Genomic DNA, 18,900 nt, shown 5'->3' with positions numbered 1-18,900 from the left:
TGTGTTTCAGAGCTCTTCCTGCGCACACTAATGCACATATGAATGCATGCATACACACTGGATCAGTGGACGCTGGCACTCATCCCTGTGATCAAAGCCGCTCGTGTAATACCAAGAGCGGTGGTTTTCTCTGCAGCCATATAGGTTCAGATGATTGCTCTGTCATCTTAACTACTGCTGCTAATCACACCACTGCTGTAGTTCACTGGAGGTAATCCACTGTTCCCTGATGGCAAGGAGGGGCGCAGGAGAAGAAGAGAGAGATGAATAAGAGAAGGAGGAGAGATATAGGCAAGATTAAGGCACAGGAACGAATGAGGGATGAGAGAAGAAGAGCAAAAAGACGAGAGGGGTGGCAACCAGGGAGACAAAGTCAGGCTGTTAATCTACAAGGAATAATCCTCTGCTTGCTGTGGGAGTGGAAGGAAAGATAGTAGGCAGAGAGAAAGAGGGGAAAAGAAGCAGAAAATTAAATGGCTGTAGTTTGTTAGAGGTTATCTTTGCTTTGCTGTCAAGGGAGGGAAAAGAGAGGGAAGGAAATGAGAATAGGAGAAGAGCTGATGAAGATCAGAGAGAGTACAAGGCAAGAGGAAAAGGGGTAGATGCCACCCAGTATGGTGTATTCCTGCCAAAGAGAAAATAAGGAAGAAAGACAGCAAGAAAGACAAATTAAAGCAGTAAATTCTTGGCCGTCCTTTGGCAGAATAGAGTAAAGGTGAAGGAATGGATTAGGTTTCTGTTATAGATCTTTGTTTCTTTATTTGAGTCAACACGACTCAAAACATTCTGGGAAAGTAGTGTGTTGGTGGAAATGCTCGATAATGCATTATGAAAAATAGAAAATATGTAAATATAATGTATTGGAATGTGAGGGAAATACACAACAACTTTAATCCCCTTCTTGGAGTGCAGACACTGTGCAGCGGGCGCTGACTGCATACGGATGTCGGTGCACTCTTAGAAAATAAAATCCTCTTGTTCTCCGATGGAAGAAGGTTCAAGATAACTCAGTGAAGGTGTTTGTTGTAGTGTTTAGGAATCACAACTTTGTCTAAATGTCTTTGACATGTGTTGCCATGGAGTTTAAGTCTGCTCCTCTTCAGGCACTTTTTGAAACTATTATCAGGTGACTAGTATTTTTTTTCCACTCATGGTTTGTTTGTAATTTACAGTCCAACACTTTCATGTGTCTGTTTTTCATACACCTCCTGTGTTGGCAGTGTGTGTTTTAAGCCTACGTTACTGCAGCATAAGGCCTGAATGTGTTTGATATGCCCACATGTGGTTCTCCAGTTCAGAGAGACCCTGAGCAACATAAAGTAAGTTTGCGCTGCTGTAGTTTAACTGTGCAACTCCCAGCGTGTTGAAGAGTGCACGTTGAATGAAGGCAAACAACACGGCAACGGGTGAAAAACGAATGGAAAGGAAAGGAGCGCAGCTGTTAATAATGTAAATCACAGTTTGCTAATATTTTCAGCGGGCCATATAGATTTTCACTTTCACCACACCATTGTCTCTGGCATATCTTCTTCTTTGTTTGTTATACATGTAAACCATTTTTCAGAATGGACTCTACTGGACCTCCATTAAGACACTAGAGTTGATTGATAGGATAACTTTAACACTAAAACCTTTGCAACAAAACAAAAAAATCACACTCTTTATGGCAATATTTTTCATCATTCTATCCATCTTTTGCACGGATTACATGAATTAATTACTCTTCTTGGCTTTTTACTCACGAAGCTTTTATTGCACTTACAGTAACATAATGAGTGTACTTCACCTGGTTCACTGTGTCTTTTCTGCTGCGCTGTGTGCAGCACACACAAGGAGGGCTCAGCCCCGCCTGTACTCAAGTTGACAACAACTACACTCGTTATGTTACTGTAAGTGCAATAAAAGCTTCATGAATAAAAAGCTATGAGGAGTCATTTATTAATGCAATCAGCGCAAAAGATGGACAGACTCCAAATGGTGACAAATACTGCCGTAAAGAGTGCGATTTGTGACACAAATCATAGAGCAAAATATAAAAAGGATAGAGGTTTTTTTTCGATCATCGATGATATATATTGTCATATCGCACAGCCCTAGTTGAAAGGGTTGAATGGTGATGTAAGGGACAGAAGGGTTGAATGGGGTGAGGACAGGAAGCGTTAAATGGCAAATTAAGGATGGAAAGAATGGAAATTAGCTGTGTTTTTAACAAACGAGTGGAGGATAAAAGCTTGTATTATTTAATTTTGTTTCCATCAGCACTTTCTCTGCTTGTGAGACTGTTGGATGATGTAGCACTTTGGGAGCAGAGCCAATGTGTTAGTGATGTTCCCTTTTCAGCATTAATGGAGAGTTAAGTATGTATTAAGTATAAAGGTCATGACAAATACTAGGATACCAATATTTATGCTTTTTTTCCTCCCTCTAACAGTTCTAACAATTCTTGCTTTGGACACATAGACATGACATGTGCATTAACACACCCACACACTGCCCCAAAAAACTGGCATGTGAGCATGGCTGGAGACAAATCTATCTCCATTTGACTTGTCAGAAACAATATCCAACAGTCCAGCTGAGGAGAGAGGAGGTGAGGTTGGAGTAAATGAATCAGGGCAGTAAAAGGGGGAGGGAGGGTGGAGGGAAGAAGAGAGGGAGACAGGGCAGGACGGTGGAAAACATGGATGAAGTTACTTTTTCAAATTATGATGTTTTGAAGGAAAACAGCTACAGCTAAATTATGGGTAAGTATGGCTGTGTGATAACGTTTGCTGAATAGATAGTTGAGTAGGTGGAAAATGGCCTCGAATATTCTGAAATCTATCTGTGGGTTTGTTTTAACCAGCAAGTTGAGTGTGAGTTTGTGTAAAATTAGCTTAATTGATGTAAAACATACTTTGCTGTGAGCTATGCTGTATTTGAATATTTTAGTTACTGTCCGTAAACATGGTTTGTGTTTTTAACGTCTGCTCCTGTTCTGCGAGGATACGATCCTCGTCGTAGGTTAACATAAACCAGTAACAATAATCACTCCAGGAGAGGTCAATATTTGATCTGGATCTGATTTCTGGATATTATTTGTCTAAACTTTACACTCTTTTTCAAGAATTTCAAACATATTTACTGCACTGACTAGACTCTGTTTGTGTTTCTTTGTAGGACAGCTTAGTGTTTCATTCCAGGAATCCAGAGAACTGCGTTGTGGTTTCACCTCTTTGTTTTACTGCAGAAGGAGGGATAGTTTCAAGAACTGCAAACACTCACATGCACACATACAAAGTGAGGGAATAGAAATTCAGGAAGCTAAAACGAGTATATTACCAATCATCATTTTATGAAAGGAGATCTCATTTTGAACACAAAATGTGTGATTCACGAGGAAGAGATGAGATGGGAAATGTCTCAGTCACTCGCTTTTCTGGTTTAACTTGAGCCTGTGGATGTGAACACATTTGTATTCACATTCTCCTTCTCCAAATCAGATGGAAATGGAAATCAAACTGTAATATGTTTCTGTTCCTAAAACAGACAGTGTTTGTTTTTTGGCCCTGATGCAGAGAGTTGTCTGCATCCTGCATGACTGCAGCAACACTTCCTCTTGACTGTGGAGCAGCAGGACAACAGTGATGAAGTATTCTCCCAAAAGCTTGAGATTTAGATTGGTTAAACTAGCATGAGATGTGTTTGTGAGTGTGTGTGTGTGCGACTGTGCACCTGCTTCTTGATGACATTCACCTGAGACCCTTTAAAATACAAACACACACACAGCCTCTGCTAATGTGACTGTAACATTATCCTGTAACGTGATCTGTCTCTGTTCTTGTCCAGATAGCTTGTTAGCAGGTTGTGACTCTGTGTAACCTTAGTCTCCTGTAGCCAAGGTGCCGGCCTCTCAAGTGCAGCACTTCACTGTTTTGTCCTGCGCTATGTGATTGGCTGTCATTGTGCAGATAGAAGTTTTCACTAATCTGCTACTCTGTGTTTAGCATTTTCCTCAGTTGGTAGAAATCGTTCTCTTTAGACAGAATTTGCAGCGGCCAGTCGACTGCACTCACAACCCCGGTGGCCAGAATCGTTTAGCTCCATTAGCTGTTTGAATCAGCTGGCAGAGCACAAGCGGTTCATGCTCCAGCAGGAGTGAAAGGAGGTGGCACTGATGTTCACCATTGTTGTTACTTTTGCATGCAGGTCATGGTCTGATTTCTTTTGTCTTTAAGATGATCACCTGACCAAGACATTTGGCTCCGCACTTGGCACCTTCACATAAAATGAGAGAAGAAGCCATGGGGAGATTGGTCTAATAATAGTAATATGAAAATGACAAGTAAATGTGGATGTGTTGTCTGAAAAGAAACTTAAAGAGACAGACAGGCATATAAAAATACTCTGCTTGGAACAGTAATGTGTGTCTGATATGGTTTTTCCACAAAAACCACCTTAAAGTCCTTAAAACGGTATCTCCTCCTTCTCCTTTGTTTAAAATACCAGAATTTATAAATATGTAAATATATTTCGTTTCAGAAGTTTAACTGCTGGACACAAGATGTGTCCTACTTCACTGTAAAGTCTATTCTCAGTGTTTGTGCACTGAAGGCTTCAAGTTTCCACATCACACTTGTGTAAGTTGCATACTGGACCACGATTGGCTTCAGAACTAGTTGTGATGTCTGTAAGCTCTGTTTTTTTTTTCCATACACAATATATCAGGGTGTATGTGGGAGTACAAACACTTCTCAACTACCTCTATAGCACGTGTGCCTTTTCCTCCCATGATGCTTTGCAGTGTCATCTCATCAGCTTCAACACATGGCAGAATGAGTCCACTATCTAACTGTCCATTTCATTACTCACAGTGGCTCCCATTGGTTTTTTTTTACCCCCCATTCCCAGCTAAGTGCTGATTGGTTAGTCCCAGCTGTCACATGAGGTTGTGGCTGACTTTAATGTGTATGTATTAAGTTGTGTTGACATGTTGTTTTTACAGCACTGGCTCGCTGACACTGGTCTTTGAGCTCACTGCTGGTTTCGACGCCTGAGGCCATGTCAGGGCTTCAAAACGAGCAGGAAAATAAAATCTGCACCTGCTTTGGAAATACATAACTCTGTGTCCTCTGTACAGCTGTTCTGCCAGGTGTTGCTCTGAATGAACCCATGGTTTCCTTTCTTTTTTTACTGGCTAAAAGTTGAAAGGGAGAAAGAAAGAAACAATACACACACGATATGGCATTTGAGAAGCCAATTTCAGTTTTTGTTCTATTGTTATCAGGTTAATGAAGTACTGTTATGTTTTTTTTCTTCAGGCAAGGAATTTATGTGACCTGGCCACCCTCCTGTCATTTCTTTCCTGGAGTTGTAAAACAAAGAACAGTTTGAACGCCACACTGAATAGTGAGAGAAATGTTAAATTGTCTTTGAGAATTTAAAATATTCTGCATATCCTGCTCTCTTTAGGGGAACATGAGATGAATAGTTAGTAATAGTTAAGTAGGCATCTGCTCCGTGTCCTCTTTAAAATGTCTTATGCATGTATGATAATGATTTGTTTGATTGCTGCTTGGTTTTTTAGCTGCTTGAATGATGTGTTTTTTGATAGTGTGTTTTGGAGGCCCTTTGTGGAACACAATGAAACAAATACACCACAGTGTTTGTAACACTCAAAAGCCCTGTTATTGCGGTTAGACAAATGCCAGAAATGAGGAGTGCTGACCTGATGTTAAGACTGTTTTTTTTTTTCTTGTTCCTCATGCAACGCTTCCAGAAACTTCTTCCCTGTGTTCTCGACCGTATGGTCAGCTTTTCTACAGTCTTAAAAAAGAAAACACTCATACGGGACTGCTGACTTTCCGCTGCAGCTGCACCAGACTAAATTTCGAAATTTAAAAACTTTTAAGAGGACCCAAGAGAGCTGTCCATATAACAAATGCAAACATTTAACAGATAATATGAAACTCCCTGTTGAACTGGACTCAACACGTGGAACAAAGTTGGAGACTAGCCATGACAAAGACAGTTGTTTATGGACAATATACAAAAACACTGGAGTAACTGATCCAGGTAAATACTCTGTCATTCTACTTGAAGCATTTGCCATGAAAACAGAAACGAAAAGCTTCCAAGGAACTGAAGTTGTTCACATGAAGTTGAGAGCATTGAGTGTGGATATGTATTACTGTCACACTGTCTCACTGGGACTCTTGAATGGAGCAGAGCCATTGTTAATGTTATTAGTAACATCTGTGCTTTTCCCACTACGACAGAAGTCAAAACGTCTGTTGTGAAAAAGGCCTACAAGCCAAAATACACTCTGGTGTTGAAAATGGACACTTAACCTAGAATGTGACTGCAACTAGCAATTATTTTCATTATCAGTTAATCTGGCAATAATCACTTCATCATTTAGGCCATGAAGAGTCACAAAATCCTGAAAAATCCCCATCACAAGTTCTGAGAACCCATGATGATGTCTTCAGATGTCTTGTTGTGTCTGACTAACAGTCCAAACCACAAGGACACTCAATTTACAGTGATATAACACTAAGAGCAGCAAATAATCACATTTAAGAAGCCGGAACCAGAGAATATTTGGCATTTTTGATTGAGGAAATAGTTGAAATGATTGGCTGACTCTCAAAAATGTGGCAGATTAATTTTCTCTCAATCGACTAATCAACTTCTTGTTTCACCCGTATTGAAATCTAACGGTCACATAAATAACGTTAGACTTTCCAGTTCAACTTTTTAGTTTTGTGTGAAGCATCACACACCAGCCACGTCAGTTATCTCCCTCTGTGCACTCAACCGGTATCGTTTTTAATCACTTCCTGCTGACACATAAGGCAGCCAAAGCACACATTTCTTAAAAAATCATAGAAAGAAACCAAGACAAAACTTTGAATTTGTGAGAGCCAGCATGTACACGAGGCTGTTATTGTGTTCTGCCTGACAAACTCGCTGGCTCTCTCTGCCACCGCACACTGCTCTGCATCTGTGTGTGAATGTGTGTGACAAGGCCATGCAACATCTCTTGTCAAAGTAATTTCAATCTGGTTATCACACACAGACACATACACACACACACACACACACGCTGCCCCGTGTACGAGACCTTACTCGATCATTTGCTAGCGAACTAGTGTGATGAGCTGGAAGAGCTAAATATAGTCCTGGAGATTTGTTTTGAGTTTGTGTACAGATCAACCATGGCTTGAGTTCATCAAACCATTTACCATTGTCTTGTAGGAAGCATGTACTCCAAAAATATCCACCTTGTGAGAATCTAAACATTCCACATGTTTTAACTGTTTAAGAAGCGGCTTGATTGACATGTCAGACACTATAAAAACAGTTGAAATTACAAGTTAGAGGTTTCTGTAGAATATACAGAACACACACCATTTATCCAGCTGCTTTTTCTTTGCCAAAAAGTAGGCAGTATTACAGTTGCTGTCTTCTAATTTTTGACCTTGGCTGTTTGATTTTGAGTTGACTGATATACACTTCTGAGGAAGAACAACAGAGAGCTGCACTGAAGCTGTAACAGCTGATGTGTAATGCTGATGAAGTTGATTATAGCTAATAGTTCATACCATGTGGAATTACGGGCTGGAAATCAAATCTCAGTACGTTTTGATACCGGTGTTGCACTGTGTATCATTGAATGGCTAATTTATTAATTCAGGGCAAACATTTGAGAACTTTGTCTCTTTGTAGAAATACATGTTTATATTTCTCAAAATAAGGTATTGAAAAAAAGTATTGTTTTTGTATTTGTACCAAACCCCAGATGTTGTATTGGCACTTTTTTTTTTTTTTTATAGGACTTTTTCCAACCCTTGCGTGTGTCTTGTTCAATCAAAATTTCTCATATGTTGCAATTCAAGTAAAGGGCTCCCAATAGACCACTGATTTACTGTATATACTCATGTTTAATATCCACATAAAAAGTGTAATAAATTCAACTTCAGATGTGGACGACTGTGACCAAACCACTTCTGCTCTATAATAAAAAGCCCAAATCATCCAAATACTGTGTATCTGTGGTAAAGCAATATGTTTGGAATAGAAAGTGCTGAAATCATGTTAGAATACATATTTTCAAAAAACACAATTGAGAGTGTGTGTGTGTGTGTGTGTGTGTGTGTGTGTGTGTGTGTGTGTGTGAGAGAGAGAGAGAGATTTTCAGGCTGAGCTCAAGGACAGAACAGGGAACATCCCCATCTTAAATGTCAGTGGTCCCGTCGCATTGATGTTAATTGGTGAAGAATCTGGTGTTTCTTGTTGGCTTGGCTCCACTCACAAACACGCACACACTCACACACACACGCACACACACACACACACACACAGTTGTATTTACCCTGTGTGACAGGAGGGCCTGGGGGACTTAGGTCTGGCCTCTAGCTGGTGACACTAATCCAAACAGGCTAAGCCAAATGAGGAGGAACGGTAAACTCACACACACACACCCCTTTGTGTGTGTTATGTGTGTGTCTCTCTTGTGTTTCTCTGTGTTAATGTTTAACCCTTCTTCTCAACCGTACAGGTTCACATGCATTCTGGCATTTCCTGTTCTCACAAATTGCCACTTGTGAAGGCTTTGGTGATGCTGGAATTTTGAATGTCGAGGTTTCCCTCTTTACAAAACAATGACAGCTTCCTTTAGATGTTTGACAGGTAGACTCACTTAATATTTAACATGTAGAAAGCCCCCGACTCTCTGCTTGTGTGCTACTGGATGGTCGTGAGGAAATATTTGTGTTGTGACCTTTCGTCAGTGGGTGAAAATCTCATTGAAGGTAGGGTTCTGGTTTAATACTGGTTAAATACTGTTGTTTTCTGAGGAGATGTAATCATTTGCATATATAATGTATGCACATCTGAATGTCTCGGCCAGATTCTCTACATATGTGAACACGCAGGAATAATTCTCTCAACCTTCTGTTCTTGTGAAGCAAGTTAAAAAACAAAGTGCAGATGGAACATTTTCTTCTCATGAATCTCAACTGTTATCGGTTCACTGCCTCACTTTCCTAAAATTTCCCTTTGTGTTATAATCAGAAATGCAACGATGGGTGAACCCACCTTTTATATTTGCAAGACGAAAAGCTTCCCCATATTTTAATTAGGGATGCAACGATTATAGATTTTGACAATTATAGTCGGGGGAAAAAATCACAGTTTCACTATTATTATGCATTAATTTATTTGACAATACTACGGCTGAATAAAATCACACGAGCATGTTTTGTTTTGAAGAGGAAGCGTAAGACACACTTCAATAAGGACTCTGCAACAGAGGGTTGAACTGCAGCAGTATCAGAGGTAGTCTTAGGCTAAAAGTGAATTTAAAAAATGAAAATAAATCATTCATGCCAAGATGAATTTTGATCGGACATTGCAGTAGTGACTTTAGCTGATTTCTAATATTTAAAATATTGTATTTTTAATTATTAACGTTAATATAAGATTAAGATTTATTGATCCCCTAGGGGAAAATATTACTAATATAGGAAATAACCTAAAGTGTTTCTAGTATCAACTGTCATCCATGCCCATTTTTAAATTCATTTTTAATAATCTATTTTAATAATGAATCTAATTTTACTGTGTCATACTATCAAACTGAATTATGTTGACAGAGTTCAATAAATAGCATCTCAGACTTAAGATTTCATTCATTAAGAGAAAAGGATCATAAGATGATAAAGCTCAATAATACCATTTTAAACAAACAGGATTTTATGCATAAAATGTTCATAAAATGAGTGTAGTGTTTGATTATTACACAAGGAGAGTCTATATTAACTCCTCTTTAGTTCATAATGCTGCTTACTAATTTTATATGCAAAACAAGATGAAGATTTGAGTTTCATATGAAGGAGTAAAAAGAGTTTCTGCTGAAAATGCTTAAGAATATTTCACTTTTTCACATGTTATAGTACTGAAGATGATTAATTTATTAGATGATCAACAGAAAATGTATTGACAATGATAATCAATTTATCATTTAAGTCATTTATCAAGCAAAAATGTCAATGTTTCTGCTATCAAATGAGATGATTTGCTGCTTTTCTTCTGTTGCCATTTTTTAAACGCACAGCTGTTTTTGGTGTGAACACCCGCTAATGAAGCAACATTTACAAAGTCAGTTCACCCTTTGAACACGTGTAAGAGAGGCTTCTAACTGTGATAGAAATCAGTGTTTGATTTCATGTTCAAAACATAGAGCATAGTAGAACTATTCAAATTGGTTTACAGAGCTGCATCATGTAAACAGTATGCCACTGTTTGTCTGTTACTGTATTACCTCATTTATAGGCTACCATGAAGACTATTAGGGTTAAATCGTACATTTAACATGCTTAGCTGTTGATATGTAATTTTTGGTATTACTTCATTTTCAGTGATAATTGTAGGTCTACTGGTGATTTTTAAAACTGTGCAAACAGTCAAACACACAACATGTGTTGTCACTGTGATTTTGGTTCTAAACACTGAAATAAACAATTCTGTTGAAACAGGAAATACAGCTGTGTTTGTGTGAAACCAATAATGAACCAGTAACTTCAAGCTGAATCTTAGTAAAAACTTAACTTTGTTGTGTCTGTTGATGAAAATGTGATGTTCCCATGTTAGTTAACTACATTAAGTTAGCCTAGCTTACCCGCTTAAGTTCAAACTAGCGAGCCAGGCTAGTTATTTACATAGCTATTTACATGTCATAGATGTATGAAGAAGAAGTCAATGATACTTGCAGTATATTTTCAGTGTGGTGAGTTCTAGATTGCCTTTGACTAAACAACTCACCATCACTAATAACTGGATAATTCATGCCATATTATTTTCACTGATGCATTGTTTTATCTCTGCCTGCAGAGCTGCTCTTCATCTGAGACGCGTGTAGAACAAAAACTGCAATCTGTACTGAATTAGTGTTCACAACATTATCTTTAAAAGAGATTCTCTGGAGCTTCTCCACTGACTGAATGAATAGTGGGCTGACACTGGGGAAATTAATGTGAAAGTGAGTGTGTTTCACTGACATACAGCCCAGTTGTGTGTGCCTGTGTGTCTCCATCCTCCTCTGATTGCAGTAAGTCAGCTTGATGATTAGTAATAAGCTATGCTTATGATAATGGTCCAGAGGCTAAGTGTCGTACATCAATCCGCTCACTGTCAGCTCCTATCAGCTCTGCTGTTTGCCTTTGTTGGAGGAGCTGTGCCTTGTGGGTAAAATGTCTTTACTACTGTCTCTTCATAGTTCATCCCGTCTTCACTTCAGCTCTGCTGCTTTATCTTTGGGTTTCTATCAGTGTGTATCTGTTTCTTTCCCTTCTTGTACTTTTTATTTTCATCATTTTGTCTGTGTGGACTTGGTATTTTAATGTTATCACAACCCGGACCCAAAGTTTTCTAAGAATTAAAGTGAGCAAAATGCCATTTAATACACTAATGGGTTAAATTGGAAGCCTTTCATTACACTGGCTGTTGTCCACTCCAACTGTCAGAACAAAAATTCACACTGTTTTTTTCACGGGTTTAATCTATTGATCTTGGTTGTTGTTGGTGCTGTTTGTGCCTTTGGGCATGTTGTTCAACTGATGATTACTATAGTCAAGCTGCTCCACAACTGACATTAAAAGAATGCGGTAGTACTGGGTACCTGCCAGGTGTCAGTGTGTGTATACTGTAACAAGAGTAGTCCTCTAAACTCTCCTTTAGGCTGCTGCTCCAAGTTAAAATGTGTGCAGTCAATGTGTGTTTCTTCATTAAGGGGATAATTAGTTTAATGAACCTGGGATCCTTTATGGTAATTAATAACCATGTGAAATGAATAGTTGCTCCTCTGATGAGTTCTCTTTCAATTAGAAATAAAATCCCAAGGAATCATTATAGGTTATAATGTCACACAAACATTATTATTATCTCCTCATGTACAGCACTGATTGCAAAACAACACCAGATTTATAAAGTGTCCTGGGACAAAATCATATGAAAAACTGGTTCTTGGCTACAATACAGTATCTTTTAAGCACATTACTATTATTCTGAGGATGACAATGTCTGTCTGTCATTCTGGATTGAAACATCTCAACGACTATTGAATAAATTGCCATAAATTCGTACATCTTAACCCAACTTTTTATTTGTATATTTGTCTTTTTTCTTTGTATACATTATAGTGAATGACATCAAGCATGAAGAGAAAAGAGAAATATTTGTTGTTTTAATGTTTGAATGTTCACATTGCAGTTTGTTTTACTCTTGATGATCATTGACTTGAAGTCATGTGTTGTTTTGTGTTATGGGGTTAGGGCTATGGTTCATTACCCTCACTCTGAGGGCAAAATAGATTACAGCAGAAATGAGAGCAGAAGTCAGCTGGACTGACCAGAGTATAACACAGCGAATCAGATAATATAGAGAGAGAGCAGAAAACAGAGCCATATTTCCTTGAGAGAACTGAGCAGAGCTGAACAGAGTTGAATCAAATGCACCTCAGCAGGACTAAATAGGACAATAAAGAGCAGAGCAGTTCAGCACAGAGCAGTACAGATCAGTGTAACGCTGGGAGTCACTTTAAACTGTATATTCCTGCACCCCCCCCCCCCCCCCCCCAGCAGCCATGCATCAGCCACGGTTCACAGATCACACACTACCCACGGTCACACACACACTAGAAAAGATAACCAGTGTTCAAGCCCACAGACGTAGCTCTAAGATGATACTTTTTATAGCTTTTCTCTCTCCTCTGTGTGTGAGTCTGGTAGTGAGCCTGAAGACAAAGTGGCCCACTTATAGAGAAATAATCTTACGACTTACTTTTTTACTGTCTTGACAAAGCAAATATGCTGTGTGTGTGTGTGTGGTCATCATAGCAGAGGTGTCCATGAGGAGAAGCAGTGTCTTCTAACAGTGAAGAAAGATATGACACAGTATTAATATAATGGTTCAATACATGGTTTCCCAGCCAGACTAGCCTCTCTAAAGACGTCCAGGCAGTAGAGTTTAAGTCCATCTCGGTTATAGAGTCCAAAGTACCAAAGCACTTGGCATTAAAATGAGTGTGTACATCTTTAGCATGGTTAGAAATTGAAACATAAACTCTGGTAATGTTAGTGCCTCGCTGTACTCACTATATGCTGCAAAGCTGTGTGCAGAATCATGTGGGCAGTTTAATCTCAATTTTCATGCTACCACAATTGGCCGACTCAGCTGCTAACACAGCATAGCCTTCTACTGTCACACTGATGCTTAACTATAAACAGGCCGTAAAACTTTATGCAGCTCAACTCCGTCAAAACTCGGTTTGTGTTTGTGATCGTCCGCATATCAAGAATATCTTAAGCAGCGTCTCAGCCTTTAATCTATAATATCCGTTTGAAAGTTAAAGCCGCACATCAATATTTTTATAGCTGCAGTTGATCGGATGACTGATATTATGGGTCATTCACAGTGACAAACCTACAAAAAAAGAATCAGCCAAACCTCGGTGATAGTCCTCTCAGCTCTATGGAACATTCGCGTGTCTCTCGGCTAATTGTTTTGATTCACTCTCACGACTCTCATCAAACATGTTTCCAGGCGCAGCAGGCAGCTGTTGTCAGAGAAAAAGCTCTGATAAAGTACCTGCTGAGCTCCCAGTCAGTGACTAGCTTGTGAACATAGTGGAGCATTTAGCTGCTAACTTTAGCCGCTATTTTTTGCAGGAGTTTAGGAGACTATGGTGGATATTTATTAAGGATTTGCAGCCCCTTTTTAGACACTAAACAGACAAATTTCTCTTTATTTATTGAAGGGCCCTGCAAAGGTGCGCCGCTAACATGGAAGAAAAGTGGAACGGCTGAAAATTGCGTGTTTATGTCGTGTTGTATATATTTTTCTTAACTCATTTTTTTATTCTCTACCCACCACCACATACAGCTCACATCACCTACTTTGATTTCATGGTTGCGTAAGTCAAAGTAAGATTTACAATCGTGGCAACAAAATAATAAAAATAGGAATGATATGTAGTATGTATTCAATGTGTTCCTGTTTAGATGAGTAATATATGGGAGGAAGGAATGGAAATTCATACAAATATCCGCTGCACCTGATTTATCACCGCAGACTGACCGCTGCAGCCGTGGAAACTGCGTCTGGAATTTAACATGTGGGAAAAGCTGGTGTAAAATCTGCTGCACTGTTATAGTGGACACACAGAGAGAGAGAGAAACATGGCAAGAGAGAGAGAGACACACAGTTTAAAAGATGCCTTACAAAGTGACATCAGCGGAGCTCTCTCCTCAGCAACACAACACAAGACAAAAGAGCAATAATGCAACGCTTGGTTATTTTTCACTAAACTTTACCTTTCAGTTTCTCTCAGGTTCCTCCTGCAGTTATTACGTTGACTGTTATCTGTTTACAAAAACAATCTTGTCAAAAAGTTTAGGAGAAATCTCCCAGGGATTTTTCATAACTTATTTAATCACTTATCTTTTTCTTGAGCTGACAAAATCAATATATTTATCTCATATGTTTTAAAATCCTGGCTAGAGACAAGAACTGATCAGGCCAAGGCTTATTTGTACAGAAAGATCATAGCATAACTGTCTTGTCAGCATTATGCTAAAATGTATTACAGTATATTATTTTATTTTACCTCATTATTGCTCCTGTGTGTCTTATGTCCTTAGTCACTTTTATTTTGACGGTGCAGGTCGTGGCAGCCCTCAGCAGAGATAGAAACTGGCAAATCAATGAGGATAACAGCAGGTTGTGCAGTAAAAATGTGTCATGAAAAGAAATGTTGTTTACTAAATTGCTCATGTATATTGCTTTATACCCCCAGACATTTCTAAAAGTTTCTCAGCTTGTTAGTGTGCTGAGCAGTAGGAGCATTGTGGAGCAGAAATGAAGAGCAGTGCTGGAGGACAGGCATGTACTGAGGCCTTGTGATGGTCCTGATGGTGCTAATCATGAAGCTGATAGCCATACAGCCACTTGGCTACCTGACAGTGAGATAGCCACAGCTTCTGGATGGAAACTTGCAATCCGCTGTGGGCAGTTAAGCACACACACACACACACACACACACACACACACTCGCTACACTCTTCCTCCTCTTTCCTCCCCGTCTCTCCCACGCTGTCTCCCTCTCAGAAAGACCTCTCTGTTCGGCTGAGTTGAACTGAGGCTGGAGGTGATAGGAGGAGCGATATTGAAGCAAAGCAGCTGACACGGTGCTTTGTTTTGTATTCTCACACACAGGTGCAGTACATGGAAAATATCTCTTGATATGATTGTTTGCATACAGGCAACAGTGGCAGATGTTTGGTTTTTATCACAGGAAGAATAAGGCTGGATAAGTGTGTTGAAATATTGGTTGGCTGAGTGAACCGTTCCAACATCTTTACATGATATTTTTGACTCTCAACATAAAATGAACAGGCAGGAAGGCAACCGATTTTAAGTCCAGCATCTAAAACTACAGTTTATTGTCTTTTGGTGTCTAAAAGTTGAAGCACTAGTAGTGTTTATTTTTTTTGTGTGTCTGAGTGGAAGACATTGTTCTGAAACCTGCTGTTTCCTGCATTCTTACATGCAGCCTCCCAGCAATGGCAGCCGTGATGCTTTCTGAAACGAAATGTGCTTGGACTGCAGGGTGCTGGATTTGAGGTTCTTTAGTTAATAGCTTATCCCTCTCACAGCAGGGGGCAGGAGGGCAGCAGGTGTTTGTATAGGGTGTCTGTGTGTGTGTGTGTGTGTGTGTGTGTGTGTGTCACTGTGTAAAAAGGTGCTGACCTATCGTTGTTTGTCAGTAAACTCCCTGTCAAACAGGAAATATGGTTGACCTGTCATCAAGTAGGGTGGAGTGAGTTGCAAATCCTTTTGGTTTCAAATTGAAGCTTCAGATTTTTAAAATTGTCGCCTCTTGTGTAAAAGTAGTTAATTGTCAATGTTGATTAGCAAAGCTGATAGTCAGATTTGTAGTTGCCTGCCAGTACTTTTAAAGAAACGTTTTTCACGTCTGCTGCAAAAACAGAAACAGTAATCCAAACAATTCTTATAAATATCCAAAGTAGCTGTTGATATCACAATATCTGATTTGCCATATCAGCACCTGTTAACACTTTTTTACTGTCAGTGAAGCTGTCCATTGTTAAGACAACAGACAGATTGGGCCAGCTTTTCTTTTGACTGAGGAGTGAGAGCTGTCAGCACTGAGACGGGTGTAGCTGTAAGAAACAGGCCACAGTTTCTCATGTTTGACTAACTCGTTTTTCTAGAGTGCATCTCCCTTCCTGGGAAAAAGGTGTGTCTGTTTCTACATCAACCAAGACATGAATGAGAAATCAAGAAGCACAGACAGTGTGAGATAATCCTGCCTTTCACTTTAACAGGGATTCTTGATAAACGCTGTCTGAATACAATGAAAACAAGGTAATGGTTTATTTTGTGTGTAATTGCTTGTATTTGGAGTATAATGCACAACAGGAGGCACTGGTGTACTGCTGTAGTTTTCACATCTTAATTGCTCTTTAATCCTTAAACTATAGCAACATATACTGTAATAGTTGTTAACATCATCTTAAATAAACTCTCAAGTATATATTTTGCATTTCACTCAGTTATGCAAACTGCAAAATGAACGTTAACATTTGTCTTAAAGGTACCCTACAGAGTTTTTTTGTAAAAAAAAAAACAAAGTTATCTTTGCATTCATTGTCCCTCACCAAAACTTGTATGAATTTGTGAGGCCTAATAAATGTGCTTTATCATTACCTTTCTCTTAAAACATCCGCAGAGCCGATTTTTGGAATTTTTGAACCTCCATTTTTGCTATCTGTGTTTACTTGATAGTACTCTTCTTCTTCCTTAGCTTTGTTGCTGCAGTGTCACAGCACACCACAATCTGTCAGTCAGTGGAATAGTGTGATATCGCATCGCCAGAAATATGTTTCATATCATCCAAGTGTGTCTTTTAGTCTGTTGAGATACCAACAAAACAGGGATTAAAAAAACACACTGCTCCATAGCACAACTAGTGGCCAGAACTCCACAGGGCATCATTAAGCGAAAGACAGAACAAGCTCAGCTTTTCATGTCTGTGTTGCAAAATGTTATTCTCAGATAAAATATGACATAGCTAAAAAAAAAAAAAAGCATAAAAACAATTAAGAGAATATTATCAACATTTTGCCTCATGATTGAGTTATGAAACAGTTCCATTCATTAGGCTTTTCAGTAGAAATGAGTAATGCAAAATCACGAGGAGATACAGAGAAGCTCCCACGCACAGACACACCCTCACAATTTGCCCTCTTCTCGCTCTCACAGTCTTTCCTTCAAACATACACACAACTGTTTTCCACACGCACGATAGTTGCACAGATTGTGCAACATGGGAGACAGTAGGCAGGATTGTTGCTATTAGTAGTTTGTCTTGTCAGCTCTGCTGGAACATGACGGTAATCTCTACATCAGCACCTTCTCGTACATGCTGTCTCACAAAGGAACGCACAGAATCATGTAAAACACACAATTTTCTTGCTTACACACACTGTCTCAAACACACACACACACACACACACACACACACAAAGGCGTTAGTGTCCTGTTGAGGTCAACAGTCACAATGCTGTTGAACAGAGTCACTGTCGTAGTGTCTGAATGGTGCCATCACCCTTTGTCTCAGTAAGACTGATATGTTCCCGTTAATGTTATTATAATTTACTCGGTACTTCTCAAACACACATCTACATCTGTACACACACGTGCATCATGGGAGCAGAAGCGCGCTTTGACTGAAAAATGGTGCTACAGTTGTAATGACAGCATGTTACTGTAGTTTCATCAACTGTTTTATGCAGATTGTTACTGTCAGCCGTCACGGTGGGTTGTAGCTGTGAAAGTTGGTGCTAATGTAGAGGAGCATTAGGCTGCTCAGTAGGGGTTGTTTTTTTTTTTTTTTTTTTTTTTTTGCTCCCAAGGCGTCAGCAGATTACATCACCGTCCTTCCCCATGATTTTCACATGTTGATGCCTGTTTATCTGTAAGTCGGCATGACAGCATGACAGAGGGATGAGAGCCTTGAAGGAGAGATGACAGAAAAAGGATGAGTGCCAGGCAAAGAAGGGATGACAGGAGAGAGGATGGGCGGGGTGGAAAGCAGGAAACAAGGATGGCAGGAGTCGGAGGGGCAGCTAGAGGCAACAATGACGGACGGAAAGTCAATCCTGCTTTGAGGAATAAAAAAAAATGTGTGTGCTGTTGTTTGGTGAGGCTGCGTGTGTAATTGCCCCTGGTTATATGTACACTTTATGCTCGCCTGCAGTGGTGGTCTTCAAAGACAAGTGTGCATATATGGGTTATATGCATATTTATAAAAAACATACACACTGTGATATACAGTATCAGTGAGAAAATCCTGAAAACTTTGCAAAAAAAAAACAACATATTTGTTGTGTAAAGGAAAGTTTGGAAATCTCTGAAGCTTTAGGATCTTTGTGGGTGACCAGTAGAAACATCAGTAGAATATAACTCTTGTTTGTTCTCTTAAATAATCACTGAGTCATGGGTACTGATTTTAAATATTGTATGGTCATTTTACTACCTTAAATAGTAAAAAAAACTTTTAATCAGATGCAGAGAATGTTACATATATACTGTATGTGTGTGTGTGTTAATGGGGCGGACAAACAAAGCTACTATCTCTTGCAAAACTACAAGAATAAAAGGAAAGACTTCATTCTAGAGGCAAACAAATAAGATGCATTATCCTCCGTGTGTTACAGTTGGCCAGAGTATCCACCTCTCCATGCAGGACAGGAGTGTGCACAGAGTCCAGCTTAGTCTTAAAAAAAGTTAGATTTTTAATTCAAACCATTCTCATGCTTTCCAGATGTTTTGTGG

The 18,900-nt window shown here is 39.3% G+C and overlaps 1 protein-coding gene across 2 annotated transcripts in view; it reads left to right on the top strand.

The window, feature by feature from the left end:
- ppfibp2b (PPFIA binding protein 2b) overlaps positions 1–18,900 on the top strand; it is an 86,220-nt gene that overhangs the window by 1,666 nt on the left and 65,654 nt on the right. The gene's annotated exons all lie outside the window — the stretch shown is intronic.

The sequence above is a fragment of the Thunnus albacares genome, chromosome 7 (assembly GCF_914725855.1).
Source record: "Thunnus albacares chromosome 7, fThuAlb1.1, whole genome shotgun sequence".
NCBI classification, from domain to species: Eukaryota; Metazoa; Chordata; class Actinopteri; order Scombriformes; family Scombridae; genus Thunnus; species Thunnus albacares.
The sequence above is the reverse complement of the archived record's forward strand: the minus strand, read 5'-3'. Positions and strand labels throughout refer to the sequence as shown.